Source organism: Martes martes (assembly GCF_963455335.1).
Source record: "Martes martes genome assembly, chromosome: 17".
Taxonomy (NCBI): domain Eukaryota; kingdom Metazoa; phylum Chordata; class Mammalia; order Carnivora; family Mustelidae; genus Martes; species Martes martes.
The window spans coordinates 39,927,046-39,948,292 of record NC_137905.1 but is presented as its reverse complement, the minus strand read 5'-3'; the positions used below and the strand labels follow the sequence as shown (position 1 = coordinate 39,948,292).

The window sequence follows — 21,247 nt, the reverse complement described above, 5'->3', positions numbered from 1 at the left end:
AAGGGAACTTGCCTGGAACTGGAACGTGAGACGGCGCCCTGTGCGCGCTTGCGGCCCCGGCCTGCAGGCGAGTCGGGCGGTGCCGGCCGGTGCAGTCCCGCGCACGGCCGGAGGGTGGCAGTGTCCGCTCGCAGACCCGCCGCACGCGGCCCGCTGACCTTTGTCAGCCTCCGCAGTCTCTCGTTTATCACTGATCACAAGAGTGGAATGAACATATTTACTTGTGTTTTGCTTTCCACTTATAATATCTAGTGGCATGGGAGGGAAATGAAAACAATTGTTCATAGGGGAAATTTATGAGCTTCATCTGGCTGCGAGATTTCCGCAGTTGCCCCACGCCGCCCAGGGACTCGGATTGCTTTTTGCATCTTCGGGCGAGGGGGAAGGCGCGTTTCCATCTGCCCAAGTGGCTCTGGAGTGTTCGTCATTCCTGGCTTTCTGCGGCAGTTGCCTCTGAACAGCAGACTTTCCCGGCCATCTTTCCCTTCCCCTTGAGCTTGAGAAGAGCACGCGGACCCCCCCTTTGGGGCTCTCACATGAGAGTGGTCCCCATTTCAGGCTGGGCCCTCCATCAGGAGTCCGGGTTAGCCTGGGTTTTCCGACTATCCTGCGATATCCTAAAATTTCTTCCTCTTAATGAGCTGGGGCAGGGCTTGGCTGACCCCTTATGAACTTCAGGAGGCCTCTTCATCCCCGGATTTTGCGGTGGGGGGCATGAAGGGAGAGGTTGTGGGCAGGTCCCTTCTCCCGGGGGTCTAGCAGCACCCTGAGAGCAGTTGTCCTATTGTCTGGTATCCAGGATTGGGGGCGTGGTGAGCCTGGGAAGAGGGACACCTGAGAGCTGAGGGCTTTGTTGGAGATGCATGCCGGTGTGTGTGTGTGTGTGTGTGTGTGTGTGTGTGATGGCTTCCATCCCTGACCATCCTGGCTCTGTCAGCCTGGCAGAGGACAGGGTGATGGGAGGGGAGCTGCTCACTGAGGAAAGGACAAATCAGTGGACCCTTGTTGTCTTTAGACCTTTTGGACCTTGGGCTTGTGGAGCTGGCTCATGGGGTCCTGGAACCAGCTCTACCTGAAGCCAGCTCTTGGCGGGAGCACCCATGCACTGACCTGTTGCCCTCATGGACAGTCCCAGCTTGTGCACTGGGGCACACTCAGTCTGGGCAGAGAGGTGCCAGGGGCTTACACTTCAGGTGAGGCTGGAGGGCTGTGTGTAAAAGGGGGAAGCCCTGCTGGAGGTACCAGGGACTTGTGGTGCTAGAAGCACAGATGTTAAAACCACGGGAACACTTTGCTGGTGTGCTTTGATGTGGAGACTTTTCTCTCACTTGATGTATGTCAGGGTGTGTGTATTTTTATGGGGGTGCTAATATTGTCTACAGTAGAAAAAGTTGTTTGGGGTTATAATCGGTTTGAGATTCTGTCTGGTTCCTTGTTCCCTCCCTCCTTCCCTCCCTCCCTCCCTTCTTTCCTTCCTTCCCAGCTTCCTCCCTTTCTCTTTCTCCCTTTCTTCCTTCCTCCCTCCTTCTTTTTCTTTCTTTCTTTCCTTTTCCCTTCCTTTCTTTTCTCCCTTTCTTTCTCTCTCTCCCCCTCCCTTGTACTTCCTCCCTTCCTCCTTCCCTCCCTCCTTCTTTCTTTCTCCCCTTTTCTCTCTCTCTTCTCCCTCCCTCCCTGACTTCCTTCTTAGCTTCCTCCCTTTTTCTCCTTCCTTCCTTCTCCCTTCCCTTCCCCTCCCCTTTCCTTTCCTTCTCCTTTCCTTCTTCCCTCCCTTCCTCCCTTTCTCTCTCCCTCCCTTCCTCCCTTTCTCTCTCCCTCCCTCCCTCCCTGCTCCCCCCCCTTCTTTCTCCCATCCTCTCTTCCTCCTGTCACCCTCCCTTCTTTCTTTCCCTCTCGCTGCCTCCTTTCTTTTCTTAGCTGGGGGAGGTTTTCCTAGAGTTACTGTGACAGAGTGCGCAGGTTGCTCACTCCCTGACAACACGGTCTCCGGTTGGCTGGGACTGCTCCAGCTCTGTGCCGGGAAGGATGGGACAGGGTGTGGCGTGGCTGCTGCAGGGAGAGTGTCAGGCGCCCAGGTGAGCCTTTGACACAGAGTGGATAGCACAAGGGCCTCGTGTTGTCCCGGCCGGGACCCTCCCCTGCAGCTGCATTTCCAGCGCCCACCCGTGGAACCTGAGCTTCCCTGGGCACGACCTCAGCATCACTGACGGATCCAGTCCTAATTCAGCCAAAGCTGTTTCCTCCCAGTGAGGTTTTCCTTGTCAGGAACAGAAGAGAGGGAGCTGGTTGGCTCTCTGGCTTGGAGTGAATATTTAAAGACCCCGAGTTCTCAGTGGCGAGGGGCGAGGACAGGCGCTGGTAGATGGTGGTCTGTTTCTGTCTCAGCGTCTCTTGCCCACAGGACCCTCCCTCCGCTCATTACAATCCACTGCATTTCCCCAGCAGTCTTACAATCAAATTACTCAAAATTGCACTGCTTTATTGCATATTGCTGAACTCCAAGACAAGCAAATACCCAGATAATGAACAATTATTTATGACAAATTATTACCTTTACATCTAAGATTAACAGTTTTTATTAAGTTCAGTCAAAGTGACAACCCGTCCCTGAAAAATAGCGGGAGGTTTTCCCGTGGAATGGAACGAGGGCCTGCTGAAGGTCAGGGGTGGGCGCGTGCGCGCGCTCCTGCTGGCTGTTCCCCGGGGTGCGCTCACGGGCCGGCGGGGTCCACTCTTCCCGCGCAGGGCGGCCATCTTCCCACCTCGAGACCCGGGCAGCTTCCGTGGGGCTTCCCGCTCCCTTTGTCCCCTTTGACTATGTAATGACAAAAGCACTCAAGAACGGGACAGGTTGCACTAATTGCTTTTGTAAGTAAGTTTTAAAAATTTGTGTTATTGGAAACTGAACTTTTAAAAATTATTTATGGACTCACTAACGTACGGTTTGGTGATTTCTTCCCATCTCCATGGTTCTTCTTGTGAACAGAAACCTCTCTCTGCTAATTATAACATACAGTATTTCCCCAGCAGTCTTACAATCAAATTATTCAAAATTGCATTTCTTTATTGCATATTGCTAAAACCCAAGACAAGCAAACATCAAGATAATAAACAATTATTTATTGCAAATTATTACCTAATATATAAGATTAACAGCTTGTAACTATTAAGATTAATACATGTGGTAAACTGTATTTATTATACTTATTTTGTAGCAAATATCTTTGTATAAAACATATGTTTATGTATTGCAATTAATGAGAAAAAGTGTAAGATTAACAATTTATGTTGGGTTTTGTTTTTAGATTTATGCACACTGTAAAACTTATTTATTGCACTTATTAAAAGTATTTAATGATGGACTTTTAGATGCTTTATTTTTAATGTGCAAATATAAACTAAAGGAGTATTAAATTACAAAATGGAAAATTATAACCGAAGTCAAAGAATCTAACTATTTTCTGCTATAAATCTGCTTTAAAAAGATCATCACTGGAATTACTGAATCTTTAAATAGTGGCCTTTATAGTACATAATGAGTTCCAATGAGTTATCCTTTGAAAGGCTTTTTTCATCATTAAAACTAAACTCAACATCTTGCTCTTAAAGATAAATGTAGCTAACAGCGTAAACAGCAGAATCATTTCATTTTATGACGAGAAGTTGAAGTCACATTGGTGAAGAGCAGCGGGCCTGGACGGGTCCCCTGCAGGTGAGGGAGCAGGACCCGCCGGCCGGAAAGGCAGTTGCTGGCACAGGTGGAACTCACCTGGCTGGCACTGAGCAGCCTGGGGGCAGAGGGGGAGGTCCTGGGCTTTGCCACCACAGCTTCCCTCCCCCGGGGGGAGACAGGGCAGAGGGGTGGTGCGGGTGTAGCCAGAGCCATCTCTTTGCTCCAGAATTAGAAAATGATGCACCCCAAAGGTGTTGAGACGTAAAATAGAAACGAGGCACTGACCAAACATTTCTTGCTTTGCCAGGGTTCAGGGGCCCCAGATGCTTTGGTAGGGTAAGAGGGAAATTCTAGATGGCAGTCAGAGCAGAGGAGCTAAAGAAACCTATTGAGAAAACTGGCACAAGTTTTAGGTCTCTAATTCTCATGAACGTTTTTTAGGAATGAGTTAAACTAATGAGCAATTTCTGGGTTTCCTATGGAGAGAAGTTTCTGTAGCCAGGGGCTGCTGGGAAGAGGGAGCACCACTCCTGAGTGCCGTGTGTCCCCTGCCTGCCTGTGGCCAGTGGCTTATACTCAGCTTGTGGACATGGGATCTCTCCAGCAGCTGGATGCTGACTCCTGAGTCTGGGGTCTTGTTCCACCCCAGTTGCCCGTGGGGCTGAGGCTGAGGACAGGGTTAGAGCATAGCTTATAAACTGGACTGCACAGACCTCCAAACCCTGGTCCTTGTGCAGCTGTGCCGAGACCCTGACAGGTGCTTGTTCCTCTGACCTCCCAGCAAGGATTGGCTACACTGTATGGGCGGGTCCTGGGGATGTAGGGAAGGTGGGGGGGGGGTGAAGGGCGTTGTGGCTGGGGGGCAGGTGGGGTGAACAGCCTTCTCCTCCAGTGCTGCTCATGACCTAACCCTTCTTAGGAAGACAAACAGGAAAAGGTAGAAGGAGGAGGCAAGGGGAGAAAGAAGGGAGAAAAGAGCTTTGTGGTCCTAAGCTATGCAGATTTCTGTTCATTGAGGAAACTTGGAAAATAAACACCTCTCCTTCAGAACACAAGTGCTGACTGGGCAGTTTGTATTATTTTATTTCAGGTGTTGAGAACACCGCCCCACCCCACCTTATTTGATTTGTAGTATAGGACACATACAAACAGTCTTTGAAAAATGCGTAGAGAACATAAACCTCTGTTATTTTGGGTCTGCAAACATCGTGGGTGCTGTTTGGTGCTCCTGGGGTCCCCGGGGTGCACCAGCTGGCATCGGGGCCGACTGCGGGAAGTTGAGCACAGGATCTGTCTCTTCCTCCAGAAGCCTGCTTTGCAGTCTGCGTGGGGGGAGGAGGAGGAGGCAGACAGCAGGGGCAGGCTTCTGTGTCTGCCATGTCCTCAGACTCCCTGCTTGGGATGAACATTCCCTTACTTCTATTAGACACATATATGTTGGCCTATTTTATTATTATTTTTAATTTTTTAAAGTTTAATTAATTATTTTTATTTTTTAGCAGGCAGTATATATTGACCTATTTTTATGCTTTTTAAATTTGTTTTTTATTGAAGTGTAGTTAACAGTGTTACGTTAGTGGCAGGTGTATAGTATAGTGATGACTCCATGCTGATCACCGTCAGTGTGCTCTTAATCCCCTGTATCTATTTTATCCCCCCCAGACTCCCCCCAGCAACCACCAGTTTGTTCTCTGTATTTAAGAGTCTGATTTTTTTGATCTCTGGTTTTTGTTTGTTTCTTTAACTCCACCTGTGAATGAAATCATATGGTATTTGACTTTCTCTGACTGGCTTATTTCACTTAGCATTATACCCTCTAGGTCTGTTCACGTTGGTGCATATGGCAAGATGTTCTTTTTTATGGCTGAGTAATACTCCATTGTGTATACACACACACACACACACACACACACAATAAATCAACACTGGGGTGCATAAATCTTTTCAAATGACTGTTTTCATTTTCTTTGGAGAGATACCCGGTAGTGGAATTACTAGATCTTATGGTATTTCTGTTTTTAATATTTTTGAGGAGATGCCATACTGTTTTCCAGAGTGGCTGCACAAATTGCATTCCTACCAGTGGTGCACGAGGGACCCTTTTTCTCCATATCCTTGCCAACACTTGTTATTTCTTGTCTTTTTGATTTTAGCTATTCTGACAGGTGTAAGGAGATATCTTACGGTGGTTTTGGTTTGCATTTCCCTGATGGCTGGTGATGTTGAGCATCTTTTCACACGTCTTCTGGCCATCTGTATGTCTTCTTTGGAGAAATATCTGTTCAGGTTCTCTGCCCATTTTTAAATGGGATTATTTGGGGTTTTTTTTGGTGTTGAGTTGCATGTAAATTCTTTACATATTTTGGATATTGATCCCCTTATCAGATATATCATTTGCAAATATCTTCTCCCATTCAGTAGGTTGCTTTTTTGTTTTGTTGATCGTTTCCCTCACTGTGCAAAAGCTTTTTATTTTGATGTAGTCCCAATAGTTTAATTTTGCTTTTGTTTTCCTTGCCTGAGGAGATAAACCTAGAAAAATATTTCTATGGCCCATGTCAGAGAAATTATGGCCTATATTTTCTTCTAGGTGTTTTTATGGTTTCAGGTCTCACACTTAGGTCTTTAGTCTATTTTGAGTTTACTTTTGTGTATAGTGTAAGAAAGTTTCATTTCTTCTAACTGTATTTTCTAATGCAGTTTATAATTTCATTCTTAATCATCATCTTTAATTTCATTCTTCTATATGTAGCTATGCAGTTTTCCCAACATCATTTGTTGAAGAGACTGTCTTTCCCCATTGGATAGTCATGCCTCCTTTGTTGTAGATTAATTGACCATAAAAGCATGGGTCCCTTTCTGGGTTCTCTATCCTGTTCCATTGAACTCTGTGTCTGTTTCTGTGCCATTACCATGCTCTTTTCATTACTATAGCTTTGTAGTGTATCTTGAAATTTGGGATTGTGGTATCTCCAGCTTTGTTCTTTCTCAACACTGCTTTGGCTATTTGGGGTCTTTTGTCTTTCCATATACAGTTTAGTATTATTTGATCTAGTTGTCTTAGGAATTTATTTATTAAGAAAACCACTCACTTCTTTCTTCATTTTTAAAAAAGATTTATTTATTGAGAGTGGGAGGAGAGAGAGTGAGGAGGGGCAGAGAGAGAGAGAGAGAATCTCTAGCAGACTCCCTGCCTCCTGTCCCACTACTTCACTCCAGCAAAACATTTCAAAGACCTTACAGTATGCACATCCTTCAAGTGCTGAATTCCAGTTTGAGGAATTGTCTTCAGAGAATAATCCTGGATGAAAACAGAGTCATGTATGGTGGCATTTATTGAAACTTTATTTTTGAATTTTTACTATAGAAAATGTAACAAATATACAAAAGGAACATGACCAGAGACACAGAACCCTAGTTCCCCAGATGCAACTCCCGGGCCCCTTCCTGTCCCTTGGTTTATTGAAGCAAATCCCAGATACCATGTTGTTTCACACAGCAATAACTCAGAACGCATCTCTAAAAGATAAGGACTTCTCCAAAAAACAGAAGTGTAATACCTTTATCTCGCTTAAAATTACCCACATTCCTCCATATTGTCAAATATTCAGTCGATGGTTAGTTTCCTCTGCTTGTCTCAGAACCTGAATTTTTCTTTGAAAAGGTTTTTTTGTTTCAGTCAGATAAGGTCCATCCACTGCAATGGGTTAACATGCCTCATCTTTTTTCACCCTCTCTCTTCCCTTTGGAATTTACTGAAGGAACTGGATGAGCTGTACTGTTTCCCTGCAACTTGATTTTGCTGACTGCTCTGTTTTCATGTCACTTAACATGTTCTTCTGTCTAGTTATTGCAGATATCCATGTCTCAAAATACAACTGATGCTTATTTCCACTTTGAAATGGTTGAATCTGCTAGTCGACCTTATTTGATAAGTAAATGAAGATTCATATATATTGTTATGCCACACGTTTGCTTTTTGTAAAATATTTTGATACCTATATTTCAATAGTTTATAACCTATACATTTTACTAAATATCATTCTTCTGAGAAGAGTTGCACACTTCACCCAGATGACCAGAGGGGCCAGTGGCCCCCAAAAGTAAAATCTTCCAATACTTTAAGGCTGCAAAATGGCTATGTCCTATTTCTACCACATCTTCTTAATTCATTAGTTGGAATACTTTTATAAGGAGAAGTACCTATCATCAACTGTTTTGTTATCTTGATTTTTAGGGATTAAAAAAATGAAACTTTTTATTTTGAGATAATTGTAAATTCATGTGCAGTTGTAAGAAATCATACAGAAAGATCCCATGAATTCTTAATGAGTTACCCTAATCATAGCATTCTGTAAAACTATAGTGCACTCTCACAATTAGGATATTGACATGGATGTAGGCAACATACAAAGCAGTTCCATTCCCATAAGAACATCTTATGTTGTCATTGTTTTATTTCCTTCTCCTTCCCAAACACTAATCTGTTTCTATACTTATTTCTATACTTGTGTCATTTCAAAAATGTTACATAAATGGAATTATAACTTTGGGGATTTTTTTTTCACTCAGCATAATATATACATGTTATATTCATTTGTGGAATTTTGATATTGCATTAAATCTGTATATCAATTTCAGAAGAAGTAATCATTAGCACGTAGTCTTCTTATCTATGAACATGGTATGTCTCCTTATTTGCTTAGATCTTTCATTTCTTTTACTAGGATGTGTAGTTGTATATGTCTTGCACATATTTCGTTAGATTTACACATTAGTATTTCATTTTTCTGAACAATTATAAAGGTACTCTTTTTTAAACTTTGGTGTTGATGTGTTCACTGCTAGTACAATTGAAATACAATTGATTTTTGCAGGTTTAGCTGGTATCCTGAAAACTTACTGAATTTGATTTTAGTTCTAGGTGCTTTTTAAAAATAGATTTCTACATAGATAATTATGTCACCTTCAAATGTAAACAGTTTCATTTCTTCTCTTCTCATTAGTGTGCTTTTTATTTCCTTTTTAAAATTATTTCATCAGCTTAAACTTGCAGCAACATGTTGAATAAATGTGGTGAGAGTGCCACCTTGCCTAAACTCCAGGGAAAATCATTCAGTCTTTCATCATTAGGTGCAGTGTTAGCTGTAAGTTGTTTATAGATGCACTTTATCAAATTGTGGAGTTCCTCACTATTCCCAGTTTCCTGGGAGTTTCTTCTTCTTTTTATAATATGAATGTGTGTTGAATTTTGTCAAATGCTCTTTCTGCATCAATTAATATCATAGTGTGATTTTTACTTTTCAGTCTGTTAATATGATGAATAGCATTGTTTGATTTTCTGATATTGAACCAGACTTGCATCAGTGGAATACATCCCATTTGTTATTGTGTATAATATTTTTTATTATATTGCTAAATCCCATTTGCTAATATTTATGAAGGATTTTTTCATCTATACTCATGTAGTTTCCTTTCTCCTCCCTCTCTTCCTCCTTCCCTCCATCTCCCCCTCCCTCAGTCTCTCCCTCTCTCTTTCCCTCCTTCCCTAGCTCCTTCCCTCTCTCCCTTCCTTCCTGGCTTCCACAGTCTTTGTCTGGTTTTCATATCAGGGTAATACAAGTGTCACAATATGAATTGGGAAGCATTCCTCTATTTATTTTCTGGAAGAGATTATGTAGAATGGTGTTAATTCTTATTTAAACATTTGATAGAATTCACCAGTGACACCATCTGGGTCTAGAGATTTCCTTTTTGGGAGTTTTAAAATTACAAATGCAAATTTCTTAATCATTATAGGGCTATTCACATTATCTTTTTCATGTTGGGTGAGTTAGTGTTATGTATAAAGAATGTAATACCTAGAGCAACCACGAAAAAAGCTATATAAAGAGATACACTCCAAAAACACAACAGATAGTCTACTCATGTCATTATTGCACAATTTGAATGAAGCATAGAAATGTTATCTCCCTTTAAGTATCTTTATCTTCCTCAGTTATAATACCATTTTTCAAATATTTTCTCTACACACATTTAGAATCACATTAAACAGTGCTATGATTTTTGCTTCAGCCATCATACATGATTTGGAAAACCCAAGAGAAAGGAAGCCCATTTATTTACCCACATTTTTGCTTATTGAATTCTGTCTTCCTTTCTTGATGTCCCACATTTTTTTTTTTCTTTTAGGGCATCTTTCCATTTAAAGAACTTCCCTTTCCTGTTCTTTTAGGGTTGGTTTTCCCCAGACAGATTCTAAGTTTTCCCCTCACTGGAGAATGTCTTGATTTCTCCTTAATTACTGGTGGGTATTTTTGCTGGGTATAGAATTCTGGGTAGGCTGTTCTGTTCTTTTCAGCACTTGAAGAACATTTTGTCACTTCTACTGGCCTCCATGGTTTCTGATGAGAAATTACTATTATTCTAATTGCTTTTACCATATATTAACATGACTTTTTTTTTCTGATTGCTTTCAAGATTTTGTCTTTATCTTTAGTTTTAGGAAGTGTAATTATGATGTATCCTTTTTGATACACACACATTCTCTCTCTCTCTCTCTTTGGATAAACTTAGCTCTTTGAATTTGTAGGTTTATGTCTTTTGTCAAATTTTGTGTCAGATTTCTTCCTGTGAGTACTTTCTACTCCCATCCTCTTCCTTATCTCCTTCCAGGACTCTGATGAGATGAATGTTAGGTCTTTTGTTATAATCTCACAGGTCTCTGGGCTCTATTATTATTATTATTTTTTAAGATTTTATTTATTTGACAGAGATCACAAGTAGGCAGAGAGGCAGGCAGAGAGAGGAAGGGAAGCAGGCTCCCTGCTGAGCAGAGAGCCCGATGCGGGGCTTGATCCCAGGACCCTGAGATCATGACCTGAGCCGAAGGCAGAGGCTTTAACCCACTGAGCCACCCAGGTGCCCCTCTATTATTTTTTTGAGTCTTTTTTTTCTCTCTGTTGTTCAGATTGGTTGATGTCAGTTATTCTCTTTTCCAGTTCACTGCCTCTTTCCTCTTTCGCCTCCATTCTGCTCTTCAGCTCACTGACTGAGCCTTTTACTTTTGTTATTATATTTTTCAGTTCTAAAATTTTATTTGGCTCTTCTTTATATCTTTTATTTCTTTGTTGAGACTTTTTTCTCCCCCATTTATTTCAAGCGTGTTTGCAGATGCTCACTGAAGCATTTTTAAAATGATGATTGCTTTAAAATCTTTGTCAAATAGTTGTAACATCTCTGTCATCCTGGTATTGGAATCTGTCTTTTTATTCAGCGTGAGACCTTTGTTTTCTCTGGTATGATGACGATGTTTTTAAATGATGCCTGGGATTTTGTGTTACATTATGAGACTCTGAATTGTATGTAAACCTTTTGTTTTAGATGGTTTTGTCTAGTAGGGGGGCTGCTATCAGTTATGGCTTCAAATATTTTTCAGCTGTGTTATTTGGTGCACACACATTTAGGATTATGTCTTCTTGGTGGATTAACCCTCTTATTATATAATGCTCCTCTCTAGGGCTCTGGTGACTCTCTCTGCTCAGAAGTCTCTTCTATCTATAGATAAAATATATAATATAAATATAATCTACCTCCAGGTTTCCCACTAGCCTCTGTTGACCCTGGAGGGAGCAGAATCCTTACTACTTAGGGTGTGGGTGAAAGTACTAGCTCCCCATGTAGGCACCACTAACACGGTGATGGGGGTGGTCTTGTTTGTGTTGGAGGATGGTGAAAGTCAGCCTACTCTGACTCCATCAGAGATAGGAGGCATGTTTTGTTACTGCCAAGTAAAAGGTGAAGTTCAGGCTCCCCATGGTCTCTACTGACAGTTTGGAGAGACTTACTCTAGTGGGGATATTGGTGTTTCTTGTTACAGCCTCCTGAGGGTAGAATTCTAGACTTGCCTTTTGCCTTTGCTGGTGTAGATATGGATAGGGCCACTTTTTTCCTTGTACTGTTTGACTGGAGTAGAGCAATTATTGTTTAAATGTTTTCTGTCTTACTTGGCTGCCCCTCTTTGGCTAGAGAGATCAGGTTTTCATTGAGGGTTTGTTTTCTGTGACTGCTGCAGTTTCCAGATTTCTGCTTTCCTTAGTTCCATGTCTAGCATATATGAAACAAAAAGAAAACCAAAGAAACTGATATAGTAGTCATTTCTTGGATTTTAGGTCTTGCCAGTCTGCCTTTTCTCCCCTGCCACTATGTCCTCTGGGACCAGTGAGCAGTCTCCCTTCTCTGATCACTTTTTCCTGGGGTATGTTCCATGCTGTTTAGCACATGGCCTTTGGATCTTACTCATTTGTTCATTTATTTCTTCTATCATTCAACAAAATGGGTTGTGTGCCTTCTCCTGCAGATGTGGTGGTTAAAGACCTTGAGTTCCCGTTAGTGGAAGAGACAAGCAGTAGTCACAGGGTCTGGGAAGACAGTTCCCCCTGAGCTGGTCTTGTACTGTCCTGGTGAAGGAGAGTCTATAGGGCAGGGTTGGATCTGGCTTCTCTGCCCAGGATGAGATGGGGCTCTGCTCATAGCCCTGGTCGGAGGCACCTTGGCACTTGGCTCCTTCAGGATGCATTTGCTCATCTACTGAGCACCTGCTGCTATAGAGCCTACACTGCAAAGGGATGTGGGATAAGAGAGGTGGAACCAGCTCTTGGCAGCTCCAGGCCAGGATGGGTAGAAATAGTCCCTATAAAGCTCACCCTTGAATGGAGGGTGAGGGCACCAGTGGTGGCAGGAGCTCGGGATATGATTTCCTTAAAAGGAAGCTTCTGAGCTAGACCTGGGCCCTGATTGGAAAAAAAATCCCAGTAGAGACATGAGCAGTGAGCCCTAATCTCTGCTCCCATTAGGTGGAGCAGCTGAAACAGGGACTTGGGGGGCCCAGGTTCCCACCTAGGCCCCATCCCGGTGCTGTCTCTCTCCCCGGCCTGGGCATTGTCTTTCCCCTAGCATGATGCCCCATCCAGGTCCCCACCTGGCTTGCTCCTGCCTCTCCCTCCGGCACTGCTCTTCTACCCACGATGCCCATCCAGGCCCTGCATTGTGTGGGGAAGATGTGGCTCACCCGCGTGGGTTATTATTAGCCTGCAATGAAGTGAAAGGCCCTGAATGGGGGATGCCGAGCTCCTGCCTGACACCGTGGCCGAGGCAAGAAGGGAATGATTCATTATGGCTACAAGGCGTGCTCTAATTTCATATAACGGAATAAATGACAGTCGTATTTTGGGTGCCACCACGCGCAGATAGCATTGTTCCCTGACTGCCTCTCACCCAGGCTGCAAGGAGAATTAGAGCAGCCTTTGTGCAGGGAGATGAGAGGCTGGGGGACGCCTGGGGGCCGGCAGGTGCCGTGACCCTGGGAGGCTGTGTAAAGTTGCTGCTTGGTGGCTGGCGTGGCCAGGGAAAGGGGCCTCCGGACCCCATCCTTCCATTCAAGGACCCCCAGCCTGCTGATCCCTCTTCAACTTCCTGTTGAAGGAAGTTCATTCACACATTCCCCTCCCATTCTCATGGCTTCTCCAGACCCCATCTCCCATCCGGTTCCCCATCCAGTTCAGCCCCAGCTCTGGGCCCCCTCCTCCAGGAAGCCAACAGCACCCATCTTATGCTCTTGCAGTTTTGTGTGAGTGCCTCCCTCCCTCTCTGGAGGCTTCTGGACTCCCCCACCAGTCTCCTGGCCCTGGCTGGGACTCTGCGACCACATGCCAACAGCTTTAGCTGAGGCTTCTTTGGCTGTGAAGGTGGCCCCAAGTTTGAGGCAGTGGGCCTTCACCTGGTATCTCCAGGGATGGAGAATTCCTCCGTAAGTTGAGCCCCACAATGGTGTAGTTGTTGGGGTATGAGCCCTACAAGGCAGGGCTGCTGTGTGACTTATGGGGCTGGGGTCAAACAAAAATACAGGCCCTGTTTTTGCAAAATTAGCGAAGAACTTCAAGACACCATAGCAGAGCCTTAAACCCAGTGCAGGGTCCTTCTGAGTGAGGGCCTCTGAGCACGGAGCAGTGGCAGGTGCATGAAGCTGGCCTTATCCAGCATCGACAAGAGATCCAAGGCTGGAGCCTAGGGTCCCCCTGGGGACATCATGAGGTCATCTCACCTGAGCTGTGGGCAGGCAGTCTGGCAGGGCCATGGGGAAGGGCACTGGACTGGCTGGGTTACAAGCACATGAGCAGGTTCCTGGAAGCAGCCACAGCATTATGTTTCCCCAGTGCGCTTCATCTGTGCTCTGGAACCCCAGATAAAAATAATAGAGGAGTAGGATAACATTCAAGGGCAATTTCATCCTTGGGCGTCTAAGCAGGAAAGGAAGCCTTGGGATCACTGGACCAAGGAATTCATATTCCTGTAATATTTGCACACAAAATGGTCTCATGTTTAAAAATGCACATTAAGAGTCGTGTCAATCACAGACCCTTGGAAATGGTGCTGACTTGACAGGGAGAACGAACTTTCCCGTGGAGTTTAATTTCGTTCAAACACCTTTTGCAATTGGGGTGACAGCAGGACCAAGGACCGGGGGGACCTGCACCCTCCCCCGCCTGCTGCCGCTGCCCATGGCTGGGCCACTAGCCCAGCAGGGGTCACTGCATGGAGTGTGTCAGCAGTGAGCTCCCAGAGCCCACTGTGGAAGGGCCCTGAACAGCCATACAGGACCAGACCCTCTCTCCTTGGTCTCCCCACTGCTCTCTGAGATCAAGACCTGGCATCACCAGCAGAAGTGGGGGGTGGGCAGGCCAGCTCCTGGGAGGGCAGAACCCCCTGAGCAGGCTCTGCACTGGCTCTCAGCCTGTGGGAAGATGGAAAGAATCTCCAGCAGGCTTCGGGCCAACTGCAGGGCTTGATTTGGGGCTCGATCCCACAACCCAAGATCCTGCCTGAGCCAAAACCAAGAGTTGGATCCTTACCTGACTGAGCCACCCAGGCACCCCGAAGGTTGCTCCTTTTATTTATTTCTTCTTTTTTAAAATTTAATTGGGCTGCTCCTTTTAAAGGAGGCCATGCTCTGCAGTTCACCGTGAGCCCTGCTGCTCTGAACTTTCCCCCAGCCCTGCACAATGGCTGTCCCCTTAGACTTCGATTTGCACAGGTGTGTTTTTTTCTTTCTTTTTTTTTTTTTGAGGATTTTATTTATTTATTTGTCAGAGAGTGTGAGAGAACACACAAGCAGGGAGAGTGGCAGGCAGAGGGAGAAGCAGGCTTCCCGCTGAGCTGGGAGCCCAATGTGGGGTTCAATCCCAGGACCCTGGGATCGTGACCTGAGCCGAAGGCATATGCCTAACCAACTGAGCCACCCAGGTGCCCCAACACAGTTGTGTTTCTTACATCTGGCTGGCATTGCTCATTTAGGGTGTCTGCCTGCCCCCTTATGCATTTTGCCCCTTTGCTCCTCATTTGGAAGTTTCCTGTGGTGTTTTGCTGATTGTGGGTGGGCTGGCATTGGGGCATGTAAAAGGGTGTAGATGGGGAGGAAGTGTCCCTGCTGTCTACACCGTGTTCTGGTATTCTGTGAATATACTTGATGTATCCCCATGATCAAGCTATTGGGCTGGAGATTTCTTACCACCTCTTGAGAGCCAAGTGGGGGCATAGTCTCCTAGTAGGCAGAGGAAGAAGGGGTGGGGGAGAGGGGACTGTGGGCAGGAGGGCATGGCACATATGGCTTCTGTCACCCGCCCTCTGCCTCTGCTGGATGAAACATGAATTTGCATTGTTGTGCTCTTACTTCTGAAAAGCACCCTCCCTAAACCGTGTTTTTCTCCTCTAGAAAGCTGGTGCCTGTGACTGACAGTGGGAGCAGCTTGGAACAGTGCACCCCTGGACCCTTCAAAAGGGGTGAGGCCTCAGCTCCACATTGCAGCCATTTCCTAGGGTCCAGCTCACTCTCTGTCCACAATCTGCTTCCTTGCCTGGGGGTCTGGGCCGGGGAGGCTGGAAGGGCAGAGATGGCCATGGCTCTTGCAGAAGGAAGCTAGTAGGGCAGGAATGTTTTCTAGTGACCGCCCCTGAGGAAGTTCAGCTGAGCTGGCTGCTGTGGTCGCCCTAGCCAGACATGCCTGTATGACCTGCCCCTGCTCATTCTCTTAGACATCTACAGATCTAAGAATGGAGAGACAAAGTCAAGTTCGCCAGGTGGCCCAGGAGGCTCTTGCTTGTGGGTGCTTCTCATCCTTGGGTCCTTGGAGAAGACCATGCCTTCTGCAAGTTCTGTGTCTCATGGCATTCTGTGGGGGCCTGGTCTCAGCACCCCAGCAGGTGTTGACTTGCTTGACCTTCTATGGAGGCAGGGACAGAGTTTTCTTATCAAAAGAAAACTGGCAAATGTAAGGAGGCGAGGTGGGTAGCTACCCCAATGTCTGGTGAAGGGAGCAATCTGCCTTCCAAATACGGCCTTATTAACTGGTTGTTCAGGAGAAGATCAGGGCTTGACTGGGTTAAATCGAGGGTCATGTCTGTAGCAGTGGGGATGCGATGCCCTGCAGCATCAGGTAAAATGTTTGTTTGCATGTGGCTGGTGGACAGCATTGCTTTCCAGAAAGCCCCCTGGCCGCGTGCTGGAGTGGACTTTTGTTACACAATTTACAGAGGGTCCTTTTGCTGAGGTTATGCATAACCTAGAGCTGGGTTATGCAATGTGACTGCCTGTCTTGGGGATGAATGACAGTGTCCTGGGTTCTGGGACTCATCATGGCTCTCAGTGAGGAGAGGAAGGTCTTAGGAGTATGACCATCACCCTTAAACAGACTTTAGTTGCCAACTTGGTGCCTTACCATGGTATATCATGTAAACTTTTGGGTTCCTCTGCTGGAAAATGGAGTCAGACTCTGGAAGGATCCCCCATTTCCCTGAAGAAAAATTCTTCTGGTCCATTAACGTCATTTTCTTTAGAGAACCTTTTCTGATCTCAGAAGGGTGGCCATATGGGAAACCAGGCTGATATTAAAAGCCATCCGTCTGGAGGTTGAGTGGTCTGGGGAGATGGTAGATTGGTCCCTGCTGGACCGACCATCACTGCCAGGCTGTAGGTGAGAGCAGAGGCTGGCGGTCTCCACTCTGTCCTGGAAGCCCCCGGGTTCAGGTGGTTTCCTCTACCCAGGCCCCGGACACTGACAAACTTGTCCTGGTCTGCCCAGGACTCTCTTGATCCTGGCACTTTGAAAGCCCACACCCTAGGAATGTCCTTCATCCTGGCAAACCAGATGGCTGGTCACCCAACCCGGGCTTGGTCCCCAAGCCAGAGGGGCAGTCAGTGGGTAAAATCCAGGACAAGGGGGAGGGTGGTCCAAGCGTGAGGAGCAAGCCCCTGGAAGAGGCAGCCATGCTACGTCCAATGCTTCCCACGTGGCCTACGCTTCCATGCATATACCACACCATGACATTGCATATGTGTACAGGAACCCCTAGCATGTACGCCGTGTGATCCTAACGGCCCCTCCAATCACAGCAGCGCTCATGTAGAACATGCAGGGTGCCCGCGCCACGGTGCTTGTCAGTTTCCACTGCTCACTAAGTCAATACTCTCCTCTCCCACAGGGTGGGGGACCCTTATGCCCCTCACTTCCCGGAGGAGCAAGCTAGCCTGCTACTTGCCCATGGTCAGCAAGTGTGGAGCCGGGACTTGGAGCTGGGCTCTCAGGTTCTACAGCCCACATGATAACCTTTCTCCCGATGGGAAATTGGTGACAGGTGCCCCTTTCGGAGACCGTGATCTGTGGAGCAGCTTGTCTCCTTGTGCTGGAACTTCATTCCTCTGCAGTGCCCTCTGCTCAGCCAACTTCTGGGGTGTGACTAGGCTAGGGCCCGCCCCTCCCCCACCCACCTGGAAAAGAGGTGGGTGCTCAGGGCATGCATGCCGAGTGAATGTCCATGCCCGTGTGTGGAGCCCATCCAGCCTCTCTTCCTCTCCGGATGCCTGAAAGCACACAGAGCTTAGGGTCAGCTACAGACGCAGACAGGTAATAGCTGTGTCACCACTTTGGGGATTTACGTTGTCCTCTTGTTAAAATGGAGAAAATAAAAATGCTCCTGCTTCATAGAGGCTCCAAGACTATAAGCTCTAGGATAATGAGTGCTCCACCCAAGCATCAGTCTACCTCTATCCACCTGCCCACCCAGTGATGTCTGCTCCCTTGGGCAGCATGGGGACAGCCTGCTGTCCTCGGAGGGACTTACCACTGTCCAGTGTAGAGAGGGGTGCCCCGGGCTGTGTGTGTGCCTGGTGGGGAGAGCCTCTGAGCATGTGTGCAGAGACGAATATCGAGAAGGGGATGGGTTCAAGGGACCACAGCCACTCTCCATCAGGTAGAGCCGGAGCCCTCCAGGTATCGAGGGAAGAAATGGGGCCAAGAAAAGGGACAGAAGAGAGTTTCCTGCCCACAAACCCAGTCTGATCTTCAAGAGACGAGCACAGAAGTGATTCCCTCCGTGAGGCCTTCATGCTGATCATTTCTTCATGTGGGTCTCCAGACTTCTTGCTCATGTTTTTGTCTTGCCATCTGTCCTTCTCATATGACTGGAGGGCTCCTTGAGGGCAAGGCAGTATCTGAGTCAACTGTGATTCTGGCTCTCAGAAGCTGGCAAGGACACGGAGGGGAGGGGAGACATAAGTGCTGTCACTTCCTGGGGCCAGCTGGCCAGCTGCTCCTCATTAGACATCTTGTGGCTTCCCTATGTGCCCAGCTGGGACAGTGTAATCAGAGACCCAAACAGCAGCATACAGTGATGCTCTGCACAGTGAGGAAATTCCAGGGTCTTACACTGGAACTGTGGGCTGGCCCGAGTCATAGCACGTGACGTAGGACCACCTTTGAAAGTCTTAATGCCGAGGCCGACTTGCTTTCCTACATGGTCGTGTTGTCTTTCCCCTTTTATTTATGTGCTTTGTACACATGGATGTGATGGTTGGTGGATTGCAAGGGACAAAGGACACAAACAACAGCCCAGCGATCTGGGTGCTGTGTGCGGTCAAGATCATGAGATGACTCAGAGTTGCAGGAGTTAACGGTCTCGGTACCTACCCCCCCCCCCAACCTGGGCTTGTTTGGAGTACCCGAGACCACTTACACCTTCCTCTGAGATCTTTGGTGGAGGTGTTCTTTTCTTTCTTTTTTCTATGTTCAGAGAAGGTGCTTGTGGGAGCTTTTGATGCTGTGTGACTGTGATGATGGGGGTTATAATGAAACACATGAACAAGCTGGCACAGAGCTGGGAAGGGTGAGGAGGTCCCCTCTGCCGGGTGCGGTGTGCAGACCAGGGCTGTCGGCTTCTGCAGAGTTTAACGCTCTATTAAAACTTGACTTCCCTTTGCCCCCAGTGCTCTGAGGCGTGCTAAAGAAGATAGGGCAGGGCAAAGTGCAACATGGCTGTAGGACCCGTGTCTTAGCTTGAGCCCCCGTAACAAAGTAGCACAGGCTGAGTGGCTTACATGGCACAAATCCGTTTTCTTGCAGCCCTGGAGGCTGGAAGCTGAGATGAGCGTGTTAGTGTGATTGGGCTCTGGTGTGAGCTCTCTTCCTGCCTTGCACATGGCCACCTTCTCACTGGCCCCTGCCTGAAACCCTACAGTGGCTCCCCATTCTATTAGAACAAACCTCTAACCTCTCATTACAGCCTCCAAGGCCCTCCATGATGTGGGCCCAGCCTGACCTCTACCTCAGGTCACTGTCCCTGATGTGCGGGAGCCACTGACCTCTGGGTTCCTCATGTTTGGGCCTGAGCATTTGCCATTCCCTTTGTGTGCAAAATGCATTTCGGCATTTGGGTCTTGGCCTCCTGATGACACAGCTTCTGTTGGTCTTGCTGTCGCCGTGTCACACCACAACAGTTGTATTTCTTTATAGCTCTTGTAACCGAGGAGGCTTGGTCTTCCCTTTCGAGTGTCCCATTTGTCAGGCAGGCACCTCCTCCCTCACCCACTGTTGTCACGGCAGTCACCTGTAGGAAGCACACCATCAGGAGTTGGTGGCTGAGACTTTTTCTTGGGGAAAGTGGGGGGGGGGACTTAGAAGAAGGTCTTTAAAGGTCTCCCACCCCCTGCCAGCACTCAGAGATGTTCATTATCCCCCCAAGCTTTCCTCCTTGCCTCCCCCAGCTCCTCAGCCCCACCCCTCCCCAACCTCCTTGCCTCCCCACCCCTTGTGGACCCACCCCTCCCCCTCCACCTCCTTGGCTTCCCCCACCCCTTCCTGTGCTGTGTGGTCAGTGACTGCACTTAAGGGCTAAACGCACACCCAGGGCCCTAACCCTGTGCTTTGCAAAGACCCTCCCAATTCCCCGAAATATCCAAATCGGGATCTTCTAGACGGTTCTGAAATTCCTGTTTTAAGAGTGTGTCTTCCCCTGCATGTCCCGTGTGTGTCTCCCCCACCAGGTCCCCTCTGACCCCACTACCTCCCAAGATGGCATTTGTCTTCTGAGGAATTACTGTTTGGACACTTTGCCCTGCTATTTGGATGATGCGGGCAGTCTCAGTCTCCTGGCAGCTGAGGAACTGGGTTGTGAGGCTGGTGCTTTCTCCCCCCTCAGCCACGTCCTGTGCTCCACGCTGCTCTCTTTCTTGCATCTCCAGGCACTCTGTTCATAAGACCGCCATTTCTCAGAGTCTGCTCAGTTGTCCTCGTTCATTCATTCATTCATTCATCCATCCATCCATTCATTCATTCACTAAAGCACCCATGATGATCCAGTCCTGCCATAACCGCAGGGGATGCAGGGAGAACATGCCTGCCCGCAGCAGGGGGATGGGTCCTGCGGTTCTCCAAGGTGGCACCTGCGTGGGGCCTCATGCATAGTACCTGGTAGATGACACCTTATGGTCCTGTGAATTGATTTTGATTGCAGAATTTTTACAAAGCACGCAGACCACCACCATAGTAAGAAGTATTATTTCCAAGGCAAATCCTGTTTTGAGAGGTTTATGAAAATTGAGCATTTGAAGATAATTTAAAAATCCTGCAAAACAAGGGTGGGGCGTCACTGTCCTGGCCCGGGACCATTTCCCCGGAACTCTTTAGCAGGAACACACAGGCTGCTGAACAAAGTGTGTGGGACAAGCTGAGGGCTCTGCCCACTGAGGGCCACGTGGGGAAGTCAGGAGGAAAATTCTCAGGGGACACACACGAGTTCTCATAGGAGGAGCTGACCTCCAGCTGTCTGTCTCCGCACTTATGAGTGCCTGCTGTATGCTCTCCCTGTCCACTGGGGTGTGGAAGCTTCAGGGTCCTTTCTGGAATCCAATCCCAATTGTTTTTGGACACTTCTGTAGATGTCTTTCCTTCTTGGAATGATGTTTCACTTTCTCTTTTCCTTGAAGCTTATCTGCTTTTCGAGAAGCCTCTGCTGACATTCCCATTCCCTCTGGTGCTCCCTGCCCCTGCAGTCATTTCTCTTCCAGGCTGCTGGGGGGAGGGGCTTGGGGGTTAGGGAGACCAGGGCTCTACCCTCCATCGGGGGTTCCCACAAGGACTTCTCAGTCATGGAACTTCCAGATCTGGCTCTGTGCGAACCGGAGATACCCCCATCAACCCCGGGGCTTATTTAAAGGTTGTTAGTTACTCTCTTCCATTCCCCAGCTAG

At 47.2% G+C, this 21,247-nt stretch overlaps 1 long non-coding RNA gene across 3 annotated transcripts in view; it reads left to right on the top strand.

The window, feature by feature from the left end:
- LOC308358579 overlaps positions 1-21,247 on the top strand; it is a 74,751-nt gene that overhangs the window by 6,279 nt on the left and 47,225 nt on the right. For all 3 annotated transcript variants that reach the window (XR_013968324.1, XR_013968325.1, XR_013968326.1), the window contains one exon: positions 15,441-15,508. This is a non-coding gene — a long non-coding RNA (uncharacterized lncRNA). The remainder of the gene's footprint in view (positions 1-15,440; positions 15,509-21,247) is intronic.